The sequence below is a fragment of the Paramisgurnus dabryanus genome, chromosome 9, assembly GCF_030506205.2.
Source record: "Paramisgurnus dabryanus chromosome 9, PD_genome_1.1, whole genome shotgun sequence".
Taxonomy (NCBI): domain Eukaryota; kingdom Metazoa; phylum Chordata; class Actinopteri; order Cypriniformes; family Cobitidae; genus Paramisgurnus; species Paramisgurnus dabryanus.
In genome coordinates this window covers 6,280,192-6,296,996 of record NC_133345.1, presented here as the reverse complement: position 1 = coordinate 6,296,996, position 16,805 = coordinate 6,280,192, and the positions used below count along the sequence as shown (strand labels likewise).

General features: G+C 48.2%; 57 non-coding genes and 12 pseudogenes across 57 annotated transcripts; all 69 read right to left on the bottom strand.

Moving 5' to 3' along the window:
* Positions 1 to 104: 104 nt before the first annotated feature.
* On the bottom strand, positions 105 to 223 carry LOC135763982 (5S ribosomal RNA). Its single transcript, XR_010539595.1, has one exon. It is a non-coding gene; the product is annotated as a 5S ribosomal RNA (ribosomal RNA).
* A 125-nt stretch (positions 224 to 348) lies between these two features.
* LOC135763969 (5S ribosomal RNA) lies at positions 349 to 467 on the bottom strand. Its single transcript, XR_010539593.1, has one exon. It is a non-coding gene; the product is annotated as a 5S ribosomal RNA (ribosomal RNA).
* Positions 468 to 592: 125 nt separating this feature from the next.
* LOC135763777 (5S ribosomal RNA) lies at positions 593 to 711 on the bottom strand. Its single transcript, XR_012337595.1, has one exon. It is a non-coding gene; the product is annotated as a 5S ribosomal RNA (ribosomal RNA).
* Positions 712 to 837: 126 nt separating this feature from the next.
* On the bottom strand, positions 838 to 956 carry LOC135762634 (5S ribosomal RNA). The gene has a single exon (XR_010539181.2). It is a non-coding gene; the product is annotated as a 5S ribosomal RNA (ribosomal RNA).
* A 125-nt stretch (positions 957 to 1,081) lies between these two features.
* On the bottom strand, positions 1,082 to 1,200 carry LOC135763404 (5S ribosomal RNA). The gene has a single exon (XR_012337515.1). It is a non-coding gene; the product is annotated as a 5S ribosomal RNA (ribosomal RNA).
* Positions 1,201 to 1,325: 125 nt separating this feature from the next.
* Positions 1,326 to 1,444, bottom strand: LOC135763775 (5S ribosomal RNA; annotated as a pseudogene).
* Positions 1,445 to 1,564: 120 nt separating this feature from the next.
* On the bottom strand, positions 1,565 to 1,683 carry LOC135762631 (5S ribosomal RNA). The gene has a single exon (XR_010539179.1). It is a non-coding gene; the product is annotated as a 5S ribosomal RNA (ribosomal RNA).
* A 125-nt stretch (positions 1,684 to 1,808) lies between these two features.
* On the bottom strand, positions 1,809 to 1,927 carry LOC135763958 (5S ribosomal RNA). Its single transcript, XR_010539592.2, has one exon. It is a non-coding gene; the product is annotated as a 5S ribosomal RNA (ribosomal RNA).
* Positions 1,928 to 2,052: 125 nt separating this feature from the next.
* LOC135763946 (5S ribosomal RNA) lies at positions 2,053 to 2,171 on the bottom strand (annotated as a pseudogene).
* A 120-nt stretch (positions 2,172 to 2,291) lies between these two features.
* On the bottom strand, positions 2,292 to 2,410 carry LOC135724888 (5S ribosomal RNA). Its single transcript, XR_010524543.1, has one exon. It is a non-coding gene; the product is annotated as a 5S ribosomal RNA (ribosomal RNA).
* A 126-nt stretch (positions 2,411 to 2,536) lies between these two features.
* LOC135722784 (5S ribosomal RNA) lies at positions 2,537 to 2,655 on the bottom strand. The gene has a single exon (XR_010522509.1). It is a non-coding gene; the product is annotated as a 5S ribosomal RNA (ribosomal RNA).
* Positions 2,656 to 2,785: 130 nt separating this feature from the next.
* On the bottom strand, positions 2,786 to 2,904 carry LOC135722783 (5S ribosomal RNA). The gene has a single exon (XR_010522508.1). It is a non-coding gene; the product is annotated as a 5S ribosomal RNA (ribosomal RNA).
* A 125-nt stretch (positions 2,905 to 3,029) lies between these two features.
* Positions 3,030 to 3,148, bottom strand: LOC135722782 (5S ribosomal RNA). The gene has a single exon (XR_010522507.1). It is a non-coding gene; the product is annotated as a 5S ribosomal RNA (ribosomal RNA).
* Positions 3,149 to 3,273: 125 nt separating this feature from the next.
* LOC135724140 (5S ribosomal RNA) lies at positions 3,274 to 3,392 on the bottom strand. The gene has a single exon (XR_010523813.1). It is a non-coding gene; the product is annotated as a 5S ribosomal RNA (ribosomal RNA).
* A 126-nt stretch (positions 3,393 to 3,518) lies between these two features.
* Positions 3,519 to 3,637, bottom strand: LOC135724355 (5S ribosomal RNA). The gene has a single exon (XR_010524023.1). It is a non-coding gene; the product is annotated as a 5S ribosomal RNA (ribosomal RNA).
* Positions 3,638 to 3,762: 125 nt separating this feature from the next.
* Positions 3,763 to 3,881, bottom strand: LOC135722780 (5S ribosomal RNA). Its single transcript, XR_010522505.1, has one exon. It is a non-coding gene; the product is annotated as a 5S ribosomal RNA (ribosomal RNA).
* A 126-nt stretch (positions 3,882 to 4,007) lies between these two features.
* Positions 4,008 to 4,126, bottom strand: LOC135722779 (5S ribosomal RNA). The gene has a single exon (XR_010522504.1). It is a non-coding gene; the product is annotated as a 5S ribosomal RNA (ribosomal RNA).
* A 125-nt stretch (positions 4,127 to 4,251) lies between these two features.
* On the bottom strand, positions 4,252 to 4,370 carry LOC135726801 (5S ribosomal RNA; annotated as a pseudogene).
* Positions 4,371 to 4,490: 120 nt separating this feature from the next.
* Positions 4,491 to 4,609, bottom strand: LOC135725890 (5S ribosomal RNA; annotated as a pseudogene).
* A 126-nt stretch (positions 4,610 to 4,735) lies between these two features.
* Positions 4,736 to 4,854, bottom strand: LOC135722778 (5S ribosomal RNA). Its single transcript, XR_010522503.1, has one exon. It is a non-coding gene; the product is annotated as a 5S ribosomal RNA (ribosomal RNA).
* A 125-nt stretch (positions 4,855 to 4,979) lies between these two features.
* On the bottom strand, positions 4,980 to 5,098 carry LOC135723586 (5S ribosomal RNA). Its single transcript, XR_010523283.1, has one exon. It is a non-coding gene; the product is annotated as a 5S ribosomal RNA (ribosomal RNA).
* Positions 5,099 to 5,223: 125 nt separating this feature from the next.
* On the bottom strand, positions 5,224 to 5,342 carry LOC135724138 (5S ribosomal RNA). The gene has a single exon (XR_010523812.1). It is a non-coding gene; the product is annotated as a 5S ribosomal RNA (ribosomal RNA).
* Positions 5,343 to 5,468: 126 nt separating this feature from the next.
* On the bottom strand, positions 5,469 to 5,587 carry LOC135724353 (5S ribosomal RNA). The gene has a single exon (XR_010524021.1). It is a non-coding gene; the product is annotated as a 5S ribosomal RNA (ribosomal RNA).
* Positions 5,588 to 5,712: 125 nt separating this feature from the next.
* On the bottom strand, positions 5,713 to 5,831 carry LOC135722777 (5S ribosomal RNA). The gene has a single exon (XR_010522502.1). It is a non-coding gene; the product is annotated as a 5S ribosomal RNA (ribosomal RNA).
* Positions 5,832 to 5,957: 126 nt separating this feature from the next.
* LOC135722776 (5S ribosomal RNA) lies at positions 5,958 to 6,076 on the bottom strand. Its single transcript, XR_010522501.1, has one exon. It is a non-coding gene; the product is annotated as a 5S ribosomal RNA (ribosomal RNA).
* A 125-nt stretch (positions 6,077 to 6,201) lies between these two features.
* LOC135726800 (5S ribosomal RNA) lies at positions 6,202 to 6,320 on the bottom strand (annotated as a pseudogene).
* A 120-nt stretch (positions 6,321 to 6,440) lies between these two features.
* On the bottom strand, positions 6,441 to 6,559 carry LOC135724887 (5S ribosomal RNA). The gene has a single exon (XR_010524542.1). It is a non-coding gene; the product is annotated as a 5S ribosomal RNA (ribosomal RNA).
* Positions 6,560 to 6,685: 126 nt separating this feature from the next.
* Positions 6,686 to 6,804, bottom strand: LOC135722774 (5S ribosomal RNA). The gene has a single exon (XR_010522499.1). It is a non-coding gene; the product is annotated as a 5S ribosomal RNA (ribosomal RNA).
* A 125-nt stretch (positions 6,805 to 6,929) lies between these two features.
* On the bottom strand, positions 6,930 to 7,048 carry LOC135725128 (5S ribosomal RNA). Its single transcript, XR_010524776.1, has one exon. It is a non-coding gene; the product is annotated as a 5S ribosomal RNA (ribosomal RNA).
* Positions 7,049 to 7,173: 125 nt separating this feature from the next.
* Positions 7,174 to 7,292, bottom strand: LOC135726784 (5S ribosomal RNA; annotated as a pseudogene).
* Positions 7,293 to 7,412: 120 nt separating this feature from the next.
* LOC135724886 (5S ribosomal RNA) lies at positions 7,413 to 7,531 on the bottom strand. Its single transcript, XR_010524541.1, has one exon. It is a non-coding gene; the product is annotated as a 5S ribosomal RNA (ribosomal RNA).
* A 122-nt stretch (positions 7,532 to 7,653) lies between these two features.
* Positions 7,654 to 7,772, bottom strand: LOC135722773 (5S ribosomal RNA). The gene has a single exon (XR_010522498.1). It is a non-coding gene; the product is annotated as a 5S ribosomal RNA (ribosomal RNA).
* Positions 7,773 to 7,897: 125 nt separating this feature from the next.
* LOC135723871 (5S ribosomal RNA) lies at positions 7,898 to 8,016 on the bottom strand. The gene has a single exon (XR_010523555.1). It is a non-coding gene; the product is annotated as a 5S ribosomal RNA (ribosomal RNA).
* Positions 8,017 to 8,141: 125 nt separating this feature from the next.
* Positions 8,142 to 8,260, bottom strand: LOC135724137 (5S ribosomal RNA). The gene has a single exon (XR_010523811.1). It is a non-coding gene; the product is annotated as a 5S ribosomal RNA (ribosomal RNA).
* Positions 8,261 to 8,380: 120 nt separating this feature from the next.
* LOC135724885 (5S ribosomal RNA) lies at positions 8,381 to 8,499 on the bottom strand. The gene has a single exon (XR_010524540.1). It is a non-coding gene; the product is annotated as a 5S ribosomal RNA (ribosomal RNA).
* Positions 8,500 to 8,625: 126 nt separating this feature from the next.
* LOC135722772 (5S ribosomal RNA) lies at positions 8,626 to 8,744 on the bottom strand. Its single transcript, XR_010522497.1, has one exon. It is a non-coding gene; the product is annotated as a 5S ribosomal RNA (ribosomal RNA).
* Positions 8,745 to 8,869: 125 nt separating this feature from the next.
* Positions 8,870 to 8,988, bottom strand: LOC135725127 (5S ribosomal RNA). Its single transcript, XR_010524775.1, has one exon. It is a non-coding gene; the product is annotated as a 5S ribosomal RNA (ribosomal RNA).
* Positions 8,989 to 9,113: 125 nt separating this feature from the next.
* On the bottom strand, positions 9,114 to 9,232 carry LOC135726783 (5S ribosomal RNA; annotated as a pseudogene).
* A 120-nt stretch (positions 9,233 to 9,352) lies between these two features.
* LOC135724884 (5S ribosomal RNA) lies at positions 9,353 to 9,471 on the bottom strand. Its single transcript, XR_010524539.1, has one exon. It is a non-coding gene; the product is annotated as a 5S ribosomal RNA (ribosomal RNA).
* Positions 9,472 to 9,593: 122 nt separating this feature from the next.
* On the bottom strand, positions 9,594 to 9,712 carry LOC135722771 (5S ribosomal RNA). The gene has a single exon (XR_010522496.1). It is a non-coding gene; the product is annotated as a 5S ribosomal RNA (ribosomal RNA).
* A 125-nt stretch (positions 9,713 to 9,837) lies between these two features.
* On the bottom strand, positions 9,838 to 9,956 carry LOC135723870 (5S ribosomal RNA). Its single transcript, XR_010523554.1, has one exon. It is a non-coding gene; the product is annotated as a 5S ribosomal RNA (ribosomal RNA).
* A 125-nt stretch (positions 9,957 to 10,081) lies between these two features.
* Positions 10,082 to 10,200, bottom strand: LOC135724136 (5S ribosomal RNA). Its single transcript, XR_010523810.1, has one exon. It is a non-coding gene; the product is annotated as a 5S ribosomal RNA (ribosomal RNA).
* A 125-nt stretch (positions 10,201 to 10,325) lies between these two features.
* On the bottom strand, positions 10,326 to 10,444 carry LOC135724135 (5S ribosomal RNA). Its single transcript, XR_010523809.1, has one exon. It is a non-coding gene; the product is annotated as a 5S ribosomal RNA (ribosomal RNA).
* Positions 10,445 to 10,569: 125 nt separating this feature from the next.
* LOC135723617 (5S ribosomal RNA) lies at positions 10,570 to 10,688 on the bottom strand. Its single transcript, XR_010523312.1, has one exon. It is a non-coding gene; the product is annotated as a 5S ribosomal RNA (ribosomal RNA).
* A 126-nt stretch (positions 10,689 to 10,814) lies between these two features.
* Positions 10,815 to 10,933, bottom strand: LOC135722770 (5S ribosomal RNA). The gene has a single exon (XR_010522495.1). It is a non-coding gene; the product is annotated as a 5S ribosomal RNA (ribosomal RNA).
* Positions 10,934 to 11,058: 125 nt separating this feature from the next.
* On the bottom strand, positions 11,059 to 11,177 carry LOC135763740 (5S ribosomal RNA; annotated as a pseudogene).
* A 125-nt stretch (positions 11,178 to 11,302) lies between these two features.
* Positions 11,303 to 11,421, bottom strand: LOC135763727 (5S ribosomal RNA). The gene has a single exon (XR_010539566.2). It is a non-coding gene; the product is annotated as a 5S ribosomal RNA (ribosomal RNA).
* Positions 11,422 to 11,545: 124 nt separating this feature from the next.
* LOC135763715 (5S ribosomal RNA) lies at positions 11,546 to 11,664 on the bottom strand. The gene has a single exon (XR_010539565.2). It is a non-coding gene; the product is annotated as a 5S ribosomal RNA (ribosomal RNA).
* Positions 11,665 to 11,789: 125 nt separating this feature from the next.
* On the bottom strand, positions 11,790 to 11,908 carry LOC135763999 (5S ribosomal RNA; annotated as a pseudogene).
* A 120-nt stretch (positions 11,909 to 12,028) lies between these two features.
* Positions 12,029 to 12,147, bottom strand: LOC135763883 (5S ribosomal RNA). The gene has a single exon (XR_012337563.1). It is a non-coding gene; the product is annotated as a 5S ribosomal RNA (ribosomal RNA).
* A 126-nt stretch (positions 12,148 to 12,273) lies between these two features.
* LOC135763704 (5S ribosomal RNA) lies at positions 12,274 to 12,392 on the bottom strand. The gene has a single exon (XR_010539564.1). It is a non-coding gene; the product is annotated as a 5S ribosomal RNA (ribosomal RNA).
* A 125-nt stretch (positions 12,393 to 12,517) lies between these two features.
* Positions 12,518 to 12,636, bottom strand: LOC135762244 (5S ribosomal RNA). Its single transcript, XR_010538806.2, has one exon. It is a non-coding gene; the product is annotated as a 5S ribosomal RNA (ribosomal RNA).
* A 126-nt stretch (positions 12,637 to 12,762) lies between these two features.
* On the bottom strand, positions 12,763 to 12,880 carry LOC135763692 (5S ribosomal RNA; annotated as a pseudogene).
* A 125-nt stretch (positions 12,881 to 13,005) lies between these two features.
* LOC135763012 (5S ribosomal RNA) lies at positions 13,006 to 13,124 on the bottom strand. The gene has a single exon (XR_012337575.1). It is a non-coding gene; the product is annotated as a 5S ribosomal RNA (ribosomal RNA).
* Positions 13,125 to 13,250: 126 nt separating this feature from the next.
* LOC135763885 (5S ribosomal RNA) lies at positions 13,251 to 13,369 on the bottom strand. The gene has a single exon (XR_012337650.1). It is a non-coding gene; the product is annotated as a 5S ribosomal RNA (ribosomal RNA).
* A 120-nt stretch (positions 13,370 to 13,489) lies between these two features.
* LOC135763772 (5S ribosomal RNA) lies at positions 13,490 to 13,608 on the bottom strand. The gene has a single exon (XR_012337633.1). It is a non-coding gene; the product is annotated as a 5S ribosomal RNA (ribosomal RNA).
* A 126-nt stretch (positions 13,609 to 13,734) lies between these two features.
* LOC135762625 (5S ribosomal RNA) lies at positions 13,735 to 13,853 on the bottom strand. Its single transcript, XR_010539173.2, has one exon. It is a non-coding gene; the product is annotated as a 5S ribosomal RNA (ribosomal RNA).
* A 125-nt stretch (positions 13,854 to 13,978) lies between these two features.
* On the bottom strand, positions 13,979 to 14,097 carry LOC135763680 (5S ribosomal RNA). The gene has a single exon (XR_010539562.1). It is a non-coding gene; the product is annotated as a 5S ribosomal RNA (ribosomal RNA).
* Positions 14,098 to 14,222: 125 nt separating this feature from the next.
* Positions 14,223 to 14,341, bottom strand: LOC135763668 (5S ribosomal RNA). The gene has a single exon (XR_010539561.2). It is a non-coding gene; the product is annotated as a 5S ribosomal RNA (ribosomal RNA).
* A 123-nt stretch (positions 14,342 to 14,464) lies between these two features.
* On the bottom strand, positions 14,465 to 14,583 carry LOC135763397 (5S ribosomal RNA). Its single transcript, XR_012337557.1, has one exon. It is a non-coding gene; the product is annotated as a 5S ribosomal RNA (ribosomal RNA).
* Positions 14,584 to 14,708: 125 nt separating this feature from the next.
* LOC135763657 (5S ribosomal RNA) lies at positions 14,709 to 14,827 on the bottom strand. The gene has a single exon (XR_010539560.1). It is a non-coding gene; the product is annotated as a 5S ribosomal RNA (ribosomal RNA).
* Positions 14,828 to 14,953: 126 nt separating this feature from the next.
* LOC135763645 (5S ribosomal RNA) lies at positions 14,954 to 15,072 on the bottom strand. The gene has a single exon (XR_010539559.1). It is a non-coding gene; the product is annotated as a 5S ribosomal RNA (ribosomal RNA).
* Positions 15,073 to 15,198: 126 nt separating this feature from the next.
* On the bottom strand, positions 15,199 to 15,317 carry LOC135763633 (5S ribosomal RNA). The gene has a single exon (XR_010539557.1). It is a non-coding gene; the product is annotated as a 5S ribosomal RNA (ribosomal RNA).
* Positions 15,318 to 15,442: 125 nt separating this feature from the next.
* On the bottom strand, positions 15,443 to 15,561 carry LOC135763998 (5S ribosomal RNA). The gene has a single exon (XR_012337645.1). It is a non-coding gene; the product is annotated as a 5S ribosomal RNA (ribosomal RNA).
* A 125-nt stretch (positions 15,562 to 15,686) lies between these two features.
* On the bottom strand, positions 15,687 to 15,805 carry LOC135763882 (5S ribosomal RNA; annotated as a pseudogene).
* Positions 15,806 to 15,931: 126 nt separating this feature from the next.
* On the bottom strand, positions 15,932 to 16,050 carry LOC135761506 (5S ribosomal RNA). Its single transcript, XR_010538103.2, has one exon. It is a non-coding gene; the product is annotated as a 5S ribosomal RNA (ribosomal RNA).
* A 125-nt stretch (positions 16,051 to 16,175) lies between these two features.
* Positions 16,176 to 16,294, bottom strand: LOC135762243 (5S ribosomal RNA; annotated as a pseudogene).
* A 122-nt stretch (positions 16,295 to 16,416) lies between these two features.
* On the bottom strand, positions 16,417 to 16,535 carry LOC135723503 (5S ribosomal RNA). Its single transcript, XR_010523206.1, has one exon. It is a non-coding gene; the product is annotated as a 5S ribosomal RNA (ribosomal RNA).
* A 125-nt stretch (positions 16,536 to 16,660) lies between these two features.
* On the bottom strand, positions 16,661 to 16,779 carry LOC135762499 (5S ribosomal RNA). The gene has a single exon (XR_010539052.2). It is a non-coding gene; the product is annotated as a 5S ribosomal RNA (ribosomal RNA).
* Positions 16,780 to 16,805: the final 26 nt, after the last annotated feature.

Sequence of the window (16,805 nt, the reverse complement as noted above, 5' to 3'; positions counted from 1 at the left end):
ACACTTCAAGGCTAATGTGGCAACGCAATGACATCGGTAAATGGTTACAGAAAGGACGCATTCATGGGAAAAAATGACATAAAAAAAATAATTAATTAATTAAATGCTTACAGCACCTGGTATTCCCAGGCGGTCTCCCATCCAAGTACTAACCAGGCCCGACCCTGCTTGGCTTCCGAGATCAGACGAGAGCGGGCGTGCTCAGGGTGGTGTGGCCGTAAGCGAGTGCTGACTCGATTCGAGAGACACTTCAAGGCTAATGTGGCAACGCAATGACATCGGTAAATGGTTACAGAAAGGACGCATTCATGGGAAAATATGACATAAATAAATATTTAATTAATTAAATGCTTACAGCACCTGGTATTCCCAGGCGGTCTCCCATCCAAGTACTAACCAGGCCCGACCCTGCTTGGCTTCCGAGATCAGACGAGAGCGGGCGTGCTCAGGGTGGTGTGGCCGTAAGCGAGTGCTGACTCGCTTCGATAGACACTTCAAGACTTATGTGGCAACGCCATGACATCGGTGAACGCTTACAGAAAGATCGCATTCATGGGAAAAAATGACATAAAAAAATAATTAATTAATTAAATGCTTACAGCACCTGGTATTCCCAGGCGGTCTCCCATCCAAGTACTAACCAGGCCCGACCCTGCTTGGCTTACGAGATCAGACGAGAACGGGCGTGCTCAGGGTGGTGTGGCCGTAAGCGAGTGCTGACTCGATTCGAGAGACACTTCAAGGCTAATGTGGCAACGCAATGACATCGGTAAATGGTTACAGAAAGGACGCATTCATGGGAAAAAATGACATAAAAAAAATAATTAATTAATTAAATGCTTACAGCACCTGGTATTCCCAGGCGGTCTCCCATCCAAGTACTAACCAGGCCCGACCCTGCTTGGCTTCCGAGATCAGACGAGAGCGGGCGTGCTCAGGGTGGTGTGGCCGTAAGCGAGTGCTGACTCGCTTCGATAGACACTTCAAGACTTATGTGGCAACGCCATGACATCAGTGAACGCTTACAGAAAGGTCGCATTCATGGGAAAAAATGACATAAAAAAATAATTAATTAATTAAATGCTTACAGCACCTGGTATTCCCAGGCGGTCTCCCATCCAAGTACTAACCAGGCCCGACCCTGCTTGGCTTCCGAGATCAGACGAGAGCGGGCGTGCTCAGGGTGGTGTGGCCGTAAGCGAGTGCAGACTTGATCCGAGAGACACTTCAAAACTAATGTGGCAACGCCATGCCATGGGAGAACGCTTACAGAAAGGACGCATTCATGGGAAAAAATGACATAAAAAAATTATTAATTAATTAAATGCTTACAGCACCTGGTATTCCCAGGCGGTCTCCCATCCAAGTACTAACCAGGCCCGACCCTGCTTGGCTTACGAGATCAGACGAGAGCGGGCGTGCTCAGGGTGGCGTGGCCGTAAGCGAGTGCTGACTTGATTCGAGAGACACTTCAAAACTAATGTGGCAACGCCATGCCATGGGAGAACGCTTACAGAAAGGACGCATTCATGGGAAAAATGACATAAATAATTAATTAATTTAATTCTTACAGCACCAGGTATTCCCAGGCGGTCTCCCATCCAAGTACTAACCAGGCCCGACCCTGCTTGGCTTCCGAGATCAGACGAGAGCGGGCGTGCTCAGGGTGGTGTGGCCGTAAACGAGTGCTGACTCGATTCGAGAGACACTTCAAGGCTAATGTGGCAACGCAATGACATCGGTAAATGGTTACAGAAAGGACGCATTCATGGGAAAATATGACATAAATAAATATTTAATTAATTAAATGCTTACAGCACCTGGTATTCCCAGGCGGTCTCCCATCCAAGTACTAACCAGGCCCGACCCTGCTTGGCTTCCGACATCAGACGAGAGCGGGCGTGCTCAGGGTGGTGTGGCCGTAAGCGAGTGCTGACTCGCTTCGATAGACACTTCAAGACTTATGTGGCAACGCCATGACATCAGTGAACGCTTACAGAAAGATCGCATTCATGGGAAAAAATGACATAAAAAAATAATTAATTAATTAAATGCGTAGAGCACCTGGTATTCCCAGGCGGTCTCCCATCCAAGTACTAACCAGGCCCGACCCTGCTTGGCTTACGAGATCAGACGAGAGCGGGCGTGCTCAGGGTGGCGTGGCCGTAAGCGAGTGCTGACTTGATTCGAGAGACACTTCAAAACTAATGTGGCAACGCCATGCCATGGGAGAACGCTTACAGAAAGGACGCATTCATGGGAAAAATGACATAAATAATTAATTAATTTAATTCTTACAGCACCAGGTATTCCCAGGCGGTCTCCCATCCAAGTACTAACCAGGCCCGACCCTGCTTGGCTTCCGAGATCAGACGAGAGCGGGCGTGCTCAGGGTGGTGTGGCCGTAAACGAGTGCTGACTCGATTCGAGAGACACTTCAAGGCTAATGTGGCAACGCAATGACATCGGTAAATGGTTACAGAAAGAACGCATTCATGGGAAAAAATGACATTAAAAAAATAATTAATTAATTAAATGCTTACAGCACCTGGTATTCCCAGGCGGTCTCCCATCCAAGTACTAACCAGGCCCGACCCTGCTTGGCTTCCGAGATCAGACGAGAGCGGGCGTGCTCAGGGTGGTGTGGCCGTAAGCGAGTGCTGACTCGATTCGAGAGACACTTCAAGGCTAATGTGGCAACGCAATGACATCGGTAAATGGTTACAGAAAGGACGCATTCATGGGAAAAAATGACATAAAAAAAAAAAATAATTAATTAATTAAATGCTTACAGCACCTGGTATTCCCAGGCGGTCTCCCATCCAAGTACTAACCAGGCCCGACCCTGCTTGGCTTCCGAGATCAGACGAGAGCGGGCGTGCTCAGGGTGGTGTGGCCGTAAGCGAGTGCTGACTCGATTCGAGAGACACTTCAAGGCTAATGTGGCAACGCAATGACATCGGTAAATGGTTACAGAAAGGACGCATTCATGGGAAAATATGACATAAATAAATATTTAATTAATTAAATGCTTACAGCACCTGGTATTCCCAGGCGGTCTCCCATCCAAGTACTAACCAGGCCCGACCCTGCTTGGCTTCCGAGATCAGACGAGAGCGGGCGTGCTCAGGGTGGTGTGGCCGTAAGCGAGTGCTGACTCGCTTCGATAGACACTTCAAGACTTATGTGGCAACGCCATGACATCGGTGAACACTTACAGAAAGATCGCATTCATGGGAAAAAATGACATAAAAAAATAATTAATTAATTAAATGCTTACAGCACCTGGTATTCCCAGGCGGTCTCCCATCCAAGTACTAACCAGGCCCGACCCTGCTTGGCTTACGAGATCAGACGAGAACGGGCGTGCTCAGGGTGGTGTGGCCGTAAGCGAGTGCTGACTCGATTCGAGAGACACTTCAAGGCTAATGTGGCAACGCAATGACATCGGTAAATGGTTACAGAAAGAACGCATTCATGGGAAAAAATGACATAAAAAAATTAATTAATTAATTAATTGCTTACAGCACCTGGTATTCCCAGGCGGTCTCCCATCCAAGAACTAACCAGGCCCGACCCTGCTTGGCTTCCGAGATCAGACGAGAGCGGGCGTGCTCAGGGTGGTGTGGCCGTAAGCGAGTGCTGACTCGCTTCGATAGACACTTCAAGACTTATGTGGCAACGCCATGACATCAGTGAACGCTTACAGAAAGGTCGCATTCATGGGAAAAAATGACATAAAAAAATAATTAATTAATTAAATGCTTACAGCACCTGGTATTCCCAGGCGGTCTCCCATCCAAGTACTAACCAGGCCCGACCCTGCTTGGCTTCCGAGATCAGACGAGAGCGGGCGTGCTCAGGGTGGTGTGGCCGTAAGCGAGTGCTGACTCGATTCGAGAGACACTTCAAGGCTAATGTGGCAACGCAATGACATCGGTAAATGGTTACAGAAAGGACGCATTCATGGGAAAAAATGACATAAAAAAATTTATTAATTAATTAAATGCTTACAGCACCTGGTATTCCCAGGCGGTCTCCCATCCAAGTACTAACCAGGCCCGACCCTGCTTGGCTTCCGAGATCAGACGAGAGCGGGCGTGCTCAGGGTGGTGTGGCCGTAAGCGAGTGCAGACTTGATTCGAGAGACACTTCAAAACTAATGTGGCAACGCCATGCCATGGGAGAACGCTTACAGAAAGGACGCATTCATGGGAAAAAATGACATAAAAAAATAATTAATTAATTAAATGCTTAGAGCACCTGGTATTCCCAGGCGGTCTCCCATCCAAGTACTAACCAGGCCCGACCCTGCTTGGCTTACGAGATCAGACGAGAGCGGGCGTGCTCAGGGTGGCGTGGCCGTAAACGAGTGCTGACTTGATTCGAGAGACACTTCAAAACTAATGTGGCAACGCCATGCCATGGGAGAACGCTTACAGAAAGGACGCATTCATGGGAAAAATGACATAAATAATTAATTAATTTAATTCTTACAGCACCAGGTATTCCCAGGCGGTCTCCCATCCAAGTACTAACCAGGCCCGACCCTGCTTGGCTTCCAAGATCAGACGAGAGCGGGCGTGCTCAGGGTGGTGTGGCCGTAAACGAGTGCTGACTCGATTCGAGAGACACTTCAAGGCTAATGTGGCAACGCAATGACATCGATAAATGGTTACAGAAAGGACGCATTCATGGGAAAAAATGACATAAAAAAAATAATTAATTAATTAAATGCTTACAGCACCTGGTATTCCCAGGCGGTCTCCCATCCAAGTACTAACCAGGCCCGACCCTGCTTGGCTTCCGAGATCAGACGAGAGCGGGCGTGCTCAGGGTGGTGTGGCCGTAAGCGAGTGCTGACTCGATTCGAGAGACACTTCAAGGCTAATGTGGCAACGCAATGACATCGGTAAATGGTTACAGAAAGGACGCATTCATGGGAAAATATGACATAAATAAATATTTAATTAATTAAATGCTTACAGCACCTGGTATTCCCAGGCGGTCTCCCATCCAAGTACTAACCAGGCCCAACCCTGCTTGGCTTCCGAGATCAGACGAGAGCGGGCGTGCTCAGGGTGGTGTGGCCGTAAGCGAGTGCTGACTCGCTTCGATAGACACTTCAAGACTTATGTGGCAACGCCATGACATCGGTGAACACTTACAGAAAGATCGCATTCATGGGAAAAAATGACATAAAAAAATAATTAATTAATTAAATGCTTACAGCACCTGGTATTCCCAGGCGGTCTCCCATCCAAGTACTAACCAGGCCCGACCCTGCTTGGCTTACGAGATCAGACGAGAACGGGCGTGCTCAGGGTGGTGTGGCCGTAAGCGAGTGCTGACTCGATTCGAGAGACACTTCAAGGCTAATGTGGCAACGCAATGACATCGGTAAATGGTTACAGAAAGGACGCATTCATGGGAAAAAATGACATAAAAAAATTAATTAATTAATTAATTGCTTACAGCACCTGGTATTCCCAGGCGGTCTCCCATCCAAGAACTAACCAGGCCCGACCCTGCTTGGCTTCCGAGATCAGACGAGAGCGGGCGTGCTCAGGGTGGTGTGGCCGTAAGCGAGTGCTGACTCGCTTCGATAGACACTTCAAGACTTATGTGGCAACGCCATGACATCAGTGAACGCTTACAGAAAGGTCGCATTCATGGGAAAAAATGACATAAAAAAATAATTAATTAATTAAATGCTTACAGCACCTGGTATTCCCAGGCGGTCTCCCATCCAAGTACTAACCAGGCCCGACCCTGCTTGGCTTCCGAGATCAGACGAGAGCGGGCGTGCTCAGGGTGGTGTGGCCGTAAGCGAGTGCTGACTCGATTCGAGAGACACTTCAAGGCTAATGTGGCAACGCAATGACATCGGTAAATGGTTACAGAAAGGACGCATTCATGGGAAAAAATGACATAAAAAAAATTATTAATTAATTAAATGCTTACAGCACCTGGTATTCCCAGGCGGTCTCCCATCCAAGTACTAACCAGGCCCGACCCTGCTTGGCTTCCGAGATCAGACGAGAGCGGGCGTGCTCAGGGTGGTGTGGCCGTAAGCGAGTGCAGACTTGATTCGAGAGACACTTCAAAACTAATGTGGCAACGCCATGCCATGGGAGAACGCTTACAGAAAGGACGCATTCATGGGAAAAAATGACATAAAAAAATAATTAATTAATTAAATGCTTAGAGCACCTGGTATTCCCAGGCGGTCTCCCATCCAAGTACTAACCAGGCCCGACCCTGCTTGGCTTACGAGATCAGACGAGAGCGGGCGTGCTCAGGGTGGCGTGGCCGTAAACGAGTGCTGACTTGATTCGAGAGACACTTCAAAACTAATGTGGCAACGCCATGCCATGGGAGAACGCTTACAGAAAGGACGCATTCATGGGAAAAATGACATAAATAATTAATTAATTTAATTCTTACAGCACCAGGTATTCCCAGGCGGTCTCCCATCCAAGTACTAACCAGGCCCGACCCTGCTTGGCTTCCGAGATCAGACGAGAGCGGGCGTGCTCAGGGTGGTGTGGCCGTAAACGAGTGCTGACTCGATTCGAGAGACACTTCAAGGCTAATGTGGCAACGCAATGACATCGGTAAATGGTTACAGAAAGGACGCATTCATGGGAAAAAATGACATAAAAAAAATAATTAATTAATTAAATGCTTACAGCACCTGGTATTCCCAGGCGGTCTCCCATCCAAGTACTAACCAGGCCCGACCCTGCTTGGCTTCCGAGATCAGACGAGAGCGGGCGTGCTCAGGGTGGTGTGGCCGTAAGCGAGTGCTGACTCGATTCGAGAGACACTTCAAGGCTAATGTGGCAACGCAATGACATCGGTAAATGGTTACAGAAAGGACGCATTCATGGGAAAATATGACATAAATAAATATTTAATTAATTAAATGCTTACAGCACCTGGTATTCCCAGGCGGTCTCCCATCCAAGTACTAACCAGGCCCGACCCTGCTTGGCTTCCGACATCAGACGAGAGCGGGCGTGCTCAGGGTGGTGTGGCCGTAAGCGAGTGCTGACTCGCTTCGATAGACACTTCAAGACTTATGTGGCAACGCCATGACATCAGTGAACGCTTACAGAAAGATCGCATTCATGGGAAAAAATGACATAAAAAAATAATTAATTAATTAAATGCTTAGAGCACCAGGTATTCCCAGGCGGTCTCCCATCCAAGTACTAACCAGGCCCGACCCTGCTTGGCTTACGAGATCAGACGAGAGCGGGCGTGCTCAGGGTGGCGTGACCGTAAGCGAGTGCTGACTTGATTCGAGAGACACTTCAAAACTAATGTGGCAACGCCATGCCATGGGAGAACGCTTACAGAAAGGACGCATTCATGGGAAAAATGACATAAATAATTAATTAATTTAATTCTTACAGCACCAGGTATTCCCAGGCGGTCTCCCATCCAAGTACTAACCAGGCCCGACCCTGCTTGGCTTCCGAGATCAGACGAGAGCGGGCGTGCTCAGGGTGGTGTGGCCGTAAACGAGTGCTGACTCGATTCGAGAGACACTTCAAGGCTAATGTGGCAACGCAATGACATCGGTAAATGGTTACAGAAAGGACGCATTCATGGGAAAAAATGACATAAAAAAAATAATTAATTAATTGCTTACAGCACCTGGTATTCCCAGGCGGTCTCCCATCCAAGTACTAACCAGGCCCGACCCTGCTTGGCTTCCGAGATCAGACGAGAGCGGGCGTGCTCAGGGTGGTGTGGCCGTAAGCGAGTGCTGACTCGATTCGAGAGACACTTCAAGGCTAATGTGGCAACGCAATGACATCGGTAAATGGTTACAGAAAGGACGCATTCATGGGAAAATATGACATAAATAAATATTTAATCAATTAAATGCTTACAACACCTGGTATTCCCAGGCGGTCTCCCATCCAAGTACTAACCAGGCCCGACCCTGCTTGGCTTCCGAGATCAGACGAGAGCGGGCGTGCTCAGGGTGGTGTGGCCGTAAACGAGTGCTGACTCGCTTCGATAGACACTTCAAGACTTATGTGGCAACGCCATGACATCGGTGAACACTTACAGAAAGATCGCATTCATGGGAAAAAATGACATAAAAAAATAATTAATTAATTAAATGCTTACAGCACCTGGTATTCCCAGGCGGTCTCCCATCCAAGTACTAACCAGGCCCGACCCTGCTTGGCTTACGAGATCAGACGAGAACGGGCGTGCTCAGGGTGGTGTGGCCGTAAGCGAGTGCTGACTTGATTCGAGAGACACTTCAAAACTAATGTGGCAACGCCATGCCATGGGAGAACGCTTACAGAAAGGACGCATTCATGGGAAAAATGACATAAATAATTAATTAATTTAATTCTTACAGCACCAGGTATTCCCAGGCGGTCTCCCATCCAAGTACTAACCAGGCCCGACCCTGCTTGGCTTCCGAGATCAGACGAGAGCGGGCGTGCTCAGGGTGGTGTGGCCGTAAACGAGTGCTGACTCGATTCGAGAGACACTTCAAGGCTAATGTGGCAACGCAATGACATCGGTAAATGGTTACAGAAAGGACGCATTCATGGGAAAAAATGACATAAAAAAAATAATTAATTAATTAAATGCTTACAGCACCTGGTATTCCCAGGCGGTCTCCCATCCAAGTACTAACCAGGCCCGACCCTGCTTGGCTTCCGAGATCAGACGAGAGCGGGCGTGCTCAGGGTGGTGTGGCCGTAAGCGAGTGCTGACTCGATTCGAGAGACACTTCAAGGCTAATGTGGCAACGCAATGACATCGGTAAATGGTTACAGAAAGGACGCATTCATGGGAAAATATGACATAAATAAATATTTAATTAATTAAATGCTTACAGCACCTGGTATTCCCAGGCGGTCTCCCATCCAAGTACTAACCAGGCCCGACCCTGCTTGGCTTCCGACATCAGACGAGAGCGGGCGTGCTCAGGGTGGTGTGGCCGTAAGCGAGTGCTGACTCGCTTCGATAGACACTTCAAGACTTATGTGGCAACGCCATGACATCAGTGAACGCTTACAGAAAGATCGCATTCATGGGAAAAAATGACATAAAAAAATAATTAATTAATTAAATGCTTAGAGCACCAGGTATTCCCAGGCGGTCTCCCATCCAAGTACTAACCAGGCCCGACCCTGCTTGGCTTACGAGATCAGACGAGAGCGGGCGTGCTCAGGGTGGCGTGACCGTAAGCGAGTGCTGACTTGATTCGAGAGACACTTCAAAACTAATGTGGCAACGCCATGCCATGGGAGAACGCTTACAGAAAGGACGCATTCATGGGAAAAATGACATAAATAATTAATTAATTTAATTCTTACAGCACCAGGTATTCCCAGGCGGTCTCCCATCCAAGTACTAACCAGGCCCGACCCTGCTTGGCTTCCGAGATCAGACGAGAGCGGGCGTGCTCAGGGTGGTGTGGCCGTAAACGAGTGCTGACTCGATTCGAGAGACACTTCAAGGCTAATGTGGCAACGCAATGACATCGGTAAATGGTTACAGAAAGGACGCATTCATGGGAAAAAATGACATAAAAAAAATAATTAATTAATTGCTTACAGCACCTGGTATTCCCAGGCGGTCTCCCATCCAAGTACTAACCAGGCCCGACCCTGCTTGGCTTCCGAGATCAGACGAGAGCGGGCGTGCTCAGGGTGGTGTGGCCGTAAGCGAGTGCTGACTCGATTCGAGAGACACTTCAAGGCTAATGTGGCAACGCAATGACATCGGTAAATGGTTACAGAAAGGACGCATTCATGGGAAAATATGACATAAATAAATATTTAATCAATTAAATGCTTACAACACCTGGTATTCCCAGGCGGTCTCCCATCCAAGTACTAACCAGGCCCGACCCTGCTTGGCTTCCGAGATCAGACGAGAGCGGGCGTGCTCAGGGTGGTGTGGCCGTAAACGAGTGCTGACTCGCTTCGATAGACACTTCAAGACTTATGTGGCAACGCCATGACATCGGTGAACACTTACAGAAAGATCGCATTCATGGGAAAAAATGACATAAAAAAATAATTAATTAATTAAATGCTTACAGCACCTGGTATTCCCAGGCGGTCTCCCATCCAAGTACTAACCAGGCCCGACCCTGCTTGGCTTACGAGATCAGACGAGAACGGGCGTGCTCAGGGTGGTGTGGCCGTAAGCGAGTGCTGACTCGCTTCGATAGACACTTCAAGACTTATGTGGCAACGCCATGACATCGGTGAACACTTACAGAAAGATCGCATTCATGGGAAAAAATGACATTAAAAAATAATTAATTAATTAAATGCTTACAGCACCTGGTATTCCCAGGCGGTCTCCCATCCAAGTACTAACCAGGCCCGACCCTGCTTGGCTTACGAGATCAGACGAGAACGGGCGTGCTCAGGGTGGTGTGGCCGTAAGCGAGTGCTGACTCGATTCGAGAGACACTTCAAGGCTAATGTGGCAACGCAATGACATCGGTAAATGGTTACAGAAAGGACGCATTCATGGGAAAAAATGACATAAAAAAATAATTAATTAATTAAATGCTTACAACACCTGGTATTCCCAGGCGGTCTCCCATCCAAGTACTAACCAGGCCCGACCCTGCTTGGCTTCCGAGATCAGACGAGAGCGGGCGTGCTCAGGGTGGTGTGGCCGTAAGCGAGTGCTGACTCGATTCGAGAGACACTTCAAGGCTAATGTGGCAACGCAATGACATCGGTAAATGGTTACAGAAAGGACGCATTCATGGGAAAAAATGACATAAAAAAAATTATTAATTAATTAAATGCTTACAGCACCTGGTATTCCCAGGCGGTCTCCCATCCAAGTACTAACCAGGCCCGACCCTGCTTGGCTTCCGAGATCAGACGAGAGCGGGCGTGCTCAGGGTGGTGTGGCCGTAAGCGAGTGCAGACTTGATTCGAGAGACACTTCAAAACTAATGTGGCAACGCCATGCCATGGGAGAACGCTTACAGAAAGGACGCATTCATGGGAAAAAATGACATAAAAAAATAATTAATTAATTAAATGCTTAGAGCACCTGGTATTCCCAGGCGGTCTCCCATCCAAGTACTAACCAGGCCCGACCCTGCTTGGCTTCCGAGATCAGACGAGAGCGGGCGTGCTCAGGGTGGTGTGGCCGTAAACGAGTGCTGACTCGATTCGAGAGACACTTCAAGGCTAATGTGGCAACGCAATGACATCGGTAAATGGTTACAGAAAGGACGCATTCATGGGAAAATATGACATAAATAAATATTTAATTAATTAAATGCTTACAGCACCTGGTATTCCCAGGCGGTCTCCCATCCAAGTACTAACCAGGCCCGACCCTGCTTGGCTTCCGAGATCAGACGAGAGCGGGCGTGCTCAGGGTGGTGTGGCCGTAAACGAGCGCTGACTCGATTCGAGAGACACTTCAAGGCTAATGTGGCAACGCAATGACATCGGAAATGGTTACAGAAAGGACGCATTCATGGGAAAATATGACATAAATAAATATTTAATTAATTAAATGCTTACAGCACCTGGTATTCCCAGGCGGTCTCCCATCCAAGTACTAACCAGGCCCGACCCTGCTTGGCTTCCGACATCAGACGAGAGCGGGCGTGCTCAGGGTGGTGTGGCCGTAAGCGAGTGCTGACTCGCTTCGATAGACACTTCAAGACTTATGTGGCAACGCCATGACATCAGTGAACGCTTACAGAAAGATCGCATTCATGGGAAAAAATGACATAAAAAAATAATTAATTAATTAAATGCTTAGAGCACCTGGTATTCCCAGGCGGTCTCCCATCCAAGTACTAACCAGGACCGACCCTGCTTGGCTTACGAGATCAGACGAGAGCGGGCGTGCTCAGGGTGGCGTGGCCGTAAGCGAGTGCTGACTTGATTCGAGAGACACTTCAAAACTAATGTGGCAACGCCATGCCATGGGAGAACGCTTACAGAAAGGACGCATTCATGGGAAAAATGACATAAATAATTAATTAATTTAATTCTTACAGCACCAGGTATTCCCAGGCGGTCTCCCATCCAAGTACTAACCAGGCCCGACCCTGCTTGGCTTCCGAGATCAGACGAGAGCGGGCGTGCTCAGGGTGGTGTGGCCGTAAAAGAGTGCTGACTCGATTCGAGAGACACTTCAAGGCTAATGTGGCAACGCAATGACATCGGTAAATGGTTACAGAAAGGACGCATTCATGGGAAAAAATGACATAAAAAAAATAATTAATTAATTAAATGCTTACAGCACCTGGTATTCCCAGGCGGTCTCCCATCCAAGTACTAACCAGGCCCGACCCTGCTTGGCTTCCGAGATCAGACGAGAGCGGGCGTGCTCAGGGTGGTGTGGCCGTAAGCGAGTGCTGACTCGCTTCGATAGACACTTCAAGACTTATGTGGCAACGCCATGACATCGGTGAACACTTACAGAAAGATCGCATTCATGGGAAAAAATGACATAAAAAAATAATTAATTAATTAAATGCTTACAGCACCTGGTATTCCCAGGCGGTCTCCCATCCAAGTACTAACCAGGCCCGACCCTGCTTGGCTTACGAGATCAGACGAGAACGGGCGTGCTCAGGGTGGTGTGGCCGTAAGCGAGTGCTGACTCGATTCGAGAGACACTTCAAGGCTAATGTGGCAACGCAATGACATCGGTAAATGGTTACAGAAAGGACGCATTCATGGGAAAAAATGACATAAAAAAAATAATTAATTAATTAATTGCTTACAGCACCTGGTATTCCCGGCGGTCTCCCATCCAAGTACTAACCAGGCCCGACCCTGCTTGGCTTCCGAGATCAGACGAGAGCGGGCGTGCTCAGGGTGGTGTGGCCGTAAGCGAGTGCTGACTCGCTTCGATAGACACTTCAAGACTTATGTGGCAACGCCATGACATCAGTGAACGCTTACAGAAAGGTCGCATTCATGGGAAAAAATGACATAAAAAAATAATTAATTAATTAAATGCTTACAGCACCTGGTATTCCCAGGCGGTCTCCCATACAAGTACTAACCAGGCCCGACCCTGCTTGGCTTCCGAGATCAGACGAGAGCGGGCGTGCTCAGGGTGGTGTGGCCGTAAGCGAGTGCTGACTCGATTCGAGAGACACTTCAAGGCTAATGTGGCAACGCAATGACATCGGTAAATGGTTACAGAAAGGACGCATTCATGGGAAAAAATGACATAAAAAAATTTATTAATTAATTAAATGCTTACAGCACCTGGTATTCCCAGGCGGTCTCCCATCCAAGTACTAACCAGGCCCGACCCTGCTTGGCTTCCGAGATCAGACGAGAGCGGGCGTGCTCAGGGTGGCGTGGCAGTAAGCGAGTGCTGACTTGATTCGAGAGACACTTCAAAACTAATGTGGCAACGCCATGCCATGGGAGAACGCTTACAGAAAGGACGCATTCATGGGAAAAATGACATAAATAATTAATTAATTTAATTCTTACAGCACCAGGTATTCCCAGGCGGTCTCCCATCCAAGTACTAACCAGGCCCGACCCTGCTTGGCTTCCGAGATCAGACGAGAGCGGGCGTGCTCAGGGTGGTGTGGCCGTAAACGAGTGCTGACTCGATTCGAGAGACACTTCAAGGCTAATGTGGCAACGCAATGACATCGGTAAATGGTTACAGAAAGGACGCATTCATGGGAAAAAATGACATAAAAAAAATTATTAATTAATTAAATGCTTACAGCACCTGGTATTCCCAGGCGGTCTCCCATCCAAGTACTAACCAGGCCCGACCCTGCTTGGCTTCCGAGATCAGACGAGAGCGGGCGTGCTCAGGGTGGTGTGGCCGTAAGCGAGTGCTGACTCGATTCGAGAGACACTTCAAGGCTAATGTGGCAACGCAATGACATCGGTAAATGGTTACAGAAAGGACGCATTCATGGGAAAATATGATATAAATAAATATTTAATTAATTAAATGCTTACAGCACCTGGTATTCCCAGGCGGTCTCCCATCCAAGTACTAACCAGGCCCGACCCTGCTTGGCTTCCGAGATCAGACGAGAGCGGGCGTGCTCAGGGTGGTGTGGCCGTAAGCGAGTGCTGACTCGCTTCGATAGACACTTCAAGACTTATGTGGCAACGCCATGACATCGGTGAACACTTACAGAAAGATCGCATTCATGGGAAAAAATGACATAAAAAAATAATTAATTAATTAAATGCTTACAGCACCTGGTATTCCCAGGCGGTCTCCCATCCAAGTACTAACCAGGCCCGACCCTGCTTGGCTTACGAGATCAGACGAGAACGGGCGTGCTCAGGGTGGTGTGGCCGTAAGCGAGTGCTGACTCGATTCGAGAGACACTTCAAGGCTAATGTGGCAACGCAATGACATCGGTAAATGGTTACAGAAAGGACGCATTCATGGGAAAAAATGACATAAAAAAAAATAATTAATTAATTGCTTACAGCACCTGGTATTCCCAGGCGGTCTCCCATCCAAGTACTAACCAGGCCCGACCCTGCTTGGCTTCCGAGATCAGACGAGAGCGGGCGTGCTCAGGGTGGTGTGGCCGTAAACGAGTGCTGACTCGCTTCGATAGACACTTCAAGACTTATGTGGCAACGCCATGACATCAGTGAACGCTTACAGAAAGGTCGCATTCATGGGAAAAAATGACATAAAAAAATATTTAATTAATTAAATGCTTACAGCACCTGGTATTCCCAGGCGGTCTCCCATCCAAGTACTAACCAGGCCCGACCCTGCTTGGCTTCCGAGATCAGACGAGAGCGGGCGTGCTCAGGGTGGTGTGGCCGTAAGCGAGTGCTGACTCGATTCGAGAGACACTTCAAGGCTAATGTGGCAACGCAATGACATCGGTAAATGGTTACAGAAAGGACGCATTCATGGGAAAAAATGACATAAAAAAAATTATTAATTAATTAAATGCTTACAGCACCTGGTATTCCCAGGCGGTCTCCCATCCAAGTACTAACCAGGCCCGACCCTGCTTGGCTTCCGAGATCAGACGAGAGCGGGCGTGCTCAGGGTGGTGTGGCCGTAAGCGAGTGCTGACTCGATTCGAGAGACACTTCAAGGCTAATGTGGCAACGCAATGACATCGGTAAATGGTTACAGAAAGGACGCATTCATGGGAAAAAATGACATAAAAAAAATAATTAATTAATTAAATGCTTACAGCACCTGGTATTCCCAGGCGGTCTCCCATCCAAGTACTAACCAGGCCCGACCCTGCTTGGCTTCCGAGATCAGACGAGAGCGGGCGTGCTCAGGGTGGTGTGGCCGTAAGCGAGTGCTGACTCGATTCGAGAGACACTTCAAGGCTAATGTGGCAACGCAATGACATCGGTAAATGGTTACAGAAAGGACGCATTCATGGGAAAATATGACATAAATAAATATTTAATTAATTAAATGCTTACAGCACCTGGTATTCCCAGGCGGTCTCCCATCCAAGTACTAACCAGGCCCGACCCTGCTTGGCTTCCGACATCAGACGAGAGCGGGCGTGCTCAGGGTGGTGTGGCCGTAAGCGAGTGCTGACACGCTTCGATATTCACTTCAAGACTTATGTGGCAACGCCATGACATCGGTGAACGCTTACAGAAAGATCGCATTCATGGGAAAAAATGACATAAAAAAATAATTAATTAATTAAATGCTTACAGCACCTGGTATTCCCAGGCGGTCTCCCATCCAAGTACTAACCAGGCCCGACCCTGCTTGGCTTACGAGATCAGACGAGAACGGACGTGCTCAGGGTGGTGTGGCCGTAAGCGAGTGCTGACTCGATTCGAGAGACACTTCAAGGCTAATGTGGCAACGCAATGACATCGGTAAATGGTTACAGAAAGGACGCATTCATGGGAAAAAATGACATAAAAAAAATTATTAATTAATTAAATGCTTACAGCACCTGGTATTCCCAGGCGGTCTCCCATCCAAGTACTAACCAGGCCCGACCCTGCTTGGCTTCCGAGATCAGACGAGAGCGGGCGTGCTCAGGGTGGTGTGGCCGTAAGCGAGCGCTGACTCGCTTCGATAGACACTTCAAGACTTATGTGGCAACGCCATGACATCATTGAACGCTTACAGAAAGGTCGCATTCATGGGAAAAAATGACATAAAAAAATAATTAATTAATTAAATGCTTACAGCACCTGGTATTCCCAGGCGGTCTCCCATCGAAGTACTAACCAGGCCCGACCCTGCTTGGCTTCCGAGATCAGACAAGAGCAGGCGTGCTCAGGGTGGTGTGGCCGTAAGCGAGTGCTGACTCGATTCGAGAGACACTTCAAGGCTAATGTGGCAACGCAATGACATCGGTAAATGGTTACAGAAAGGACGCATTCATGGGAAAAAATGACATAAAAAAAATTATTAATTAATTGCTTACAGCACCTGGTATTCCCAGGCGGTCTCCCATCCAAGTACTAACCAGGCCCGACCCTGCTTGGCTTCCGAGATCAGACGAGAGCGGGCGTGCTCAGGGTGGTGTGGCCGTAAACGAGTGCTGACTCGATTCGAGAGACACTTCAAGGCTAATGTGGCAACGCAATGACATCGGTAAATGGTTACAGAAAGGACGCATTCATGGGAAAATATGACATAAATAAATATTTAATTAATTAAATGCTTACAGCACCTGGTATTCCCAGGCGGTCTCCCATCCAAGTACTAACCAGGCCCGACCCTGCTTGGCTTCCGAGATCAGACGAGAGCGGGCGTGCTCAGGGTGGTGTGGCCGTAAGCGAGTGCTGACTCGATTCGAGAGACAC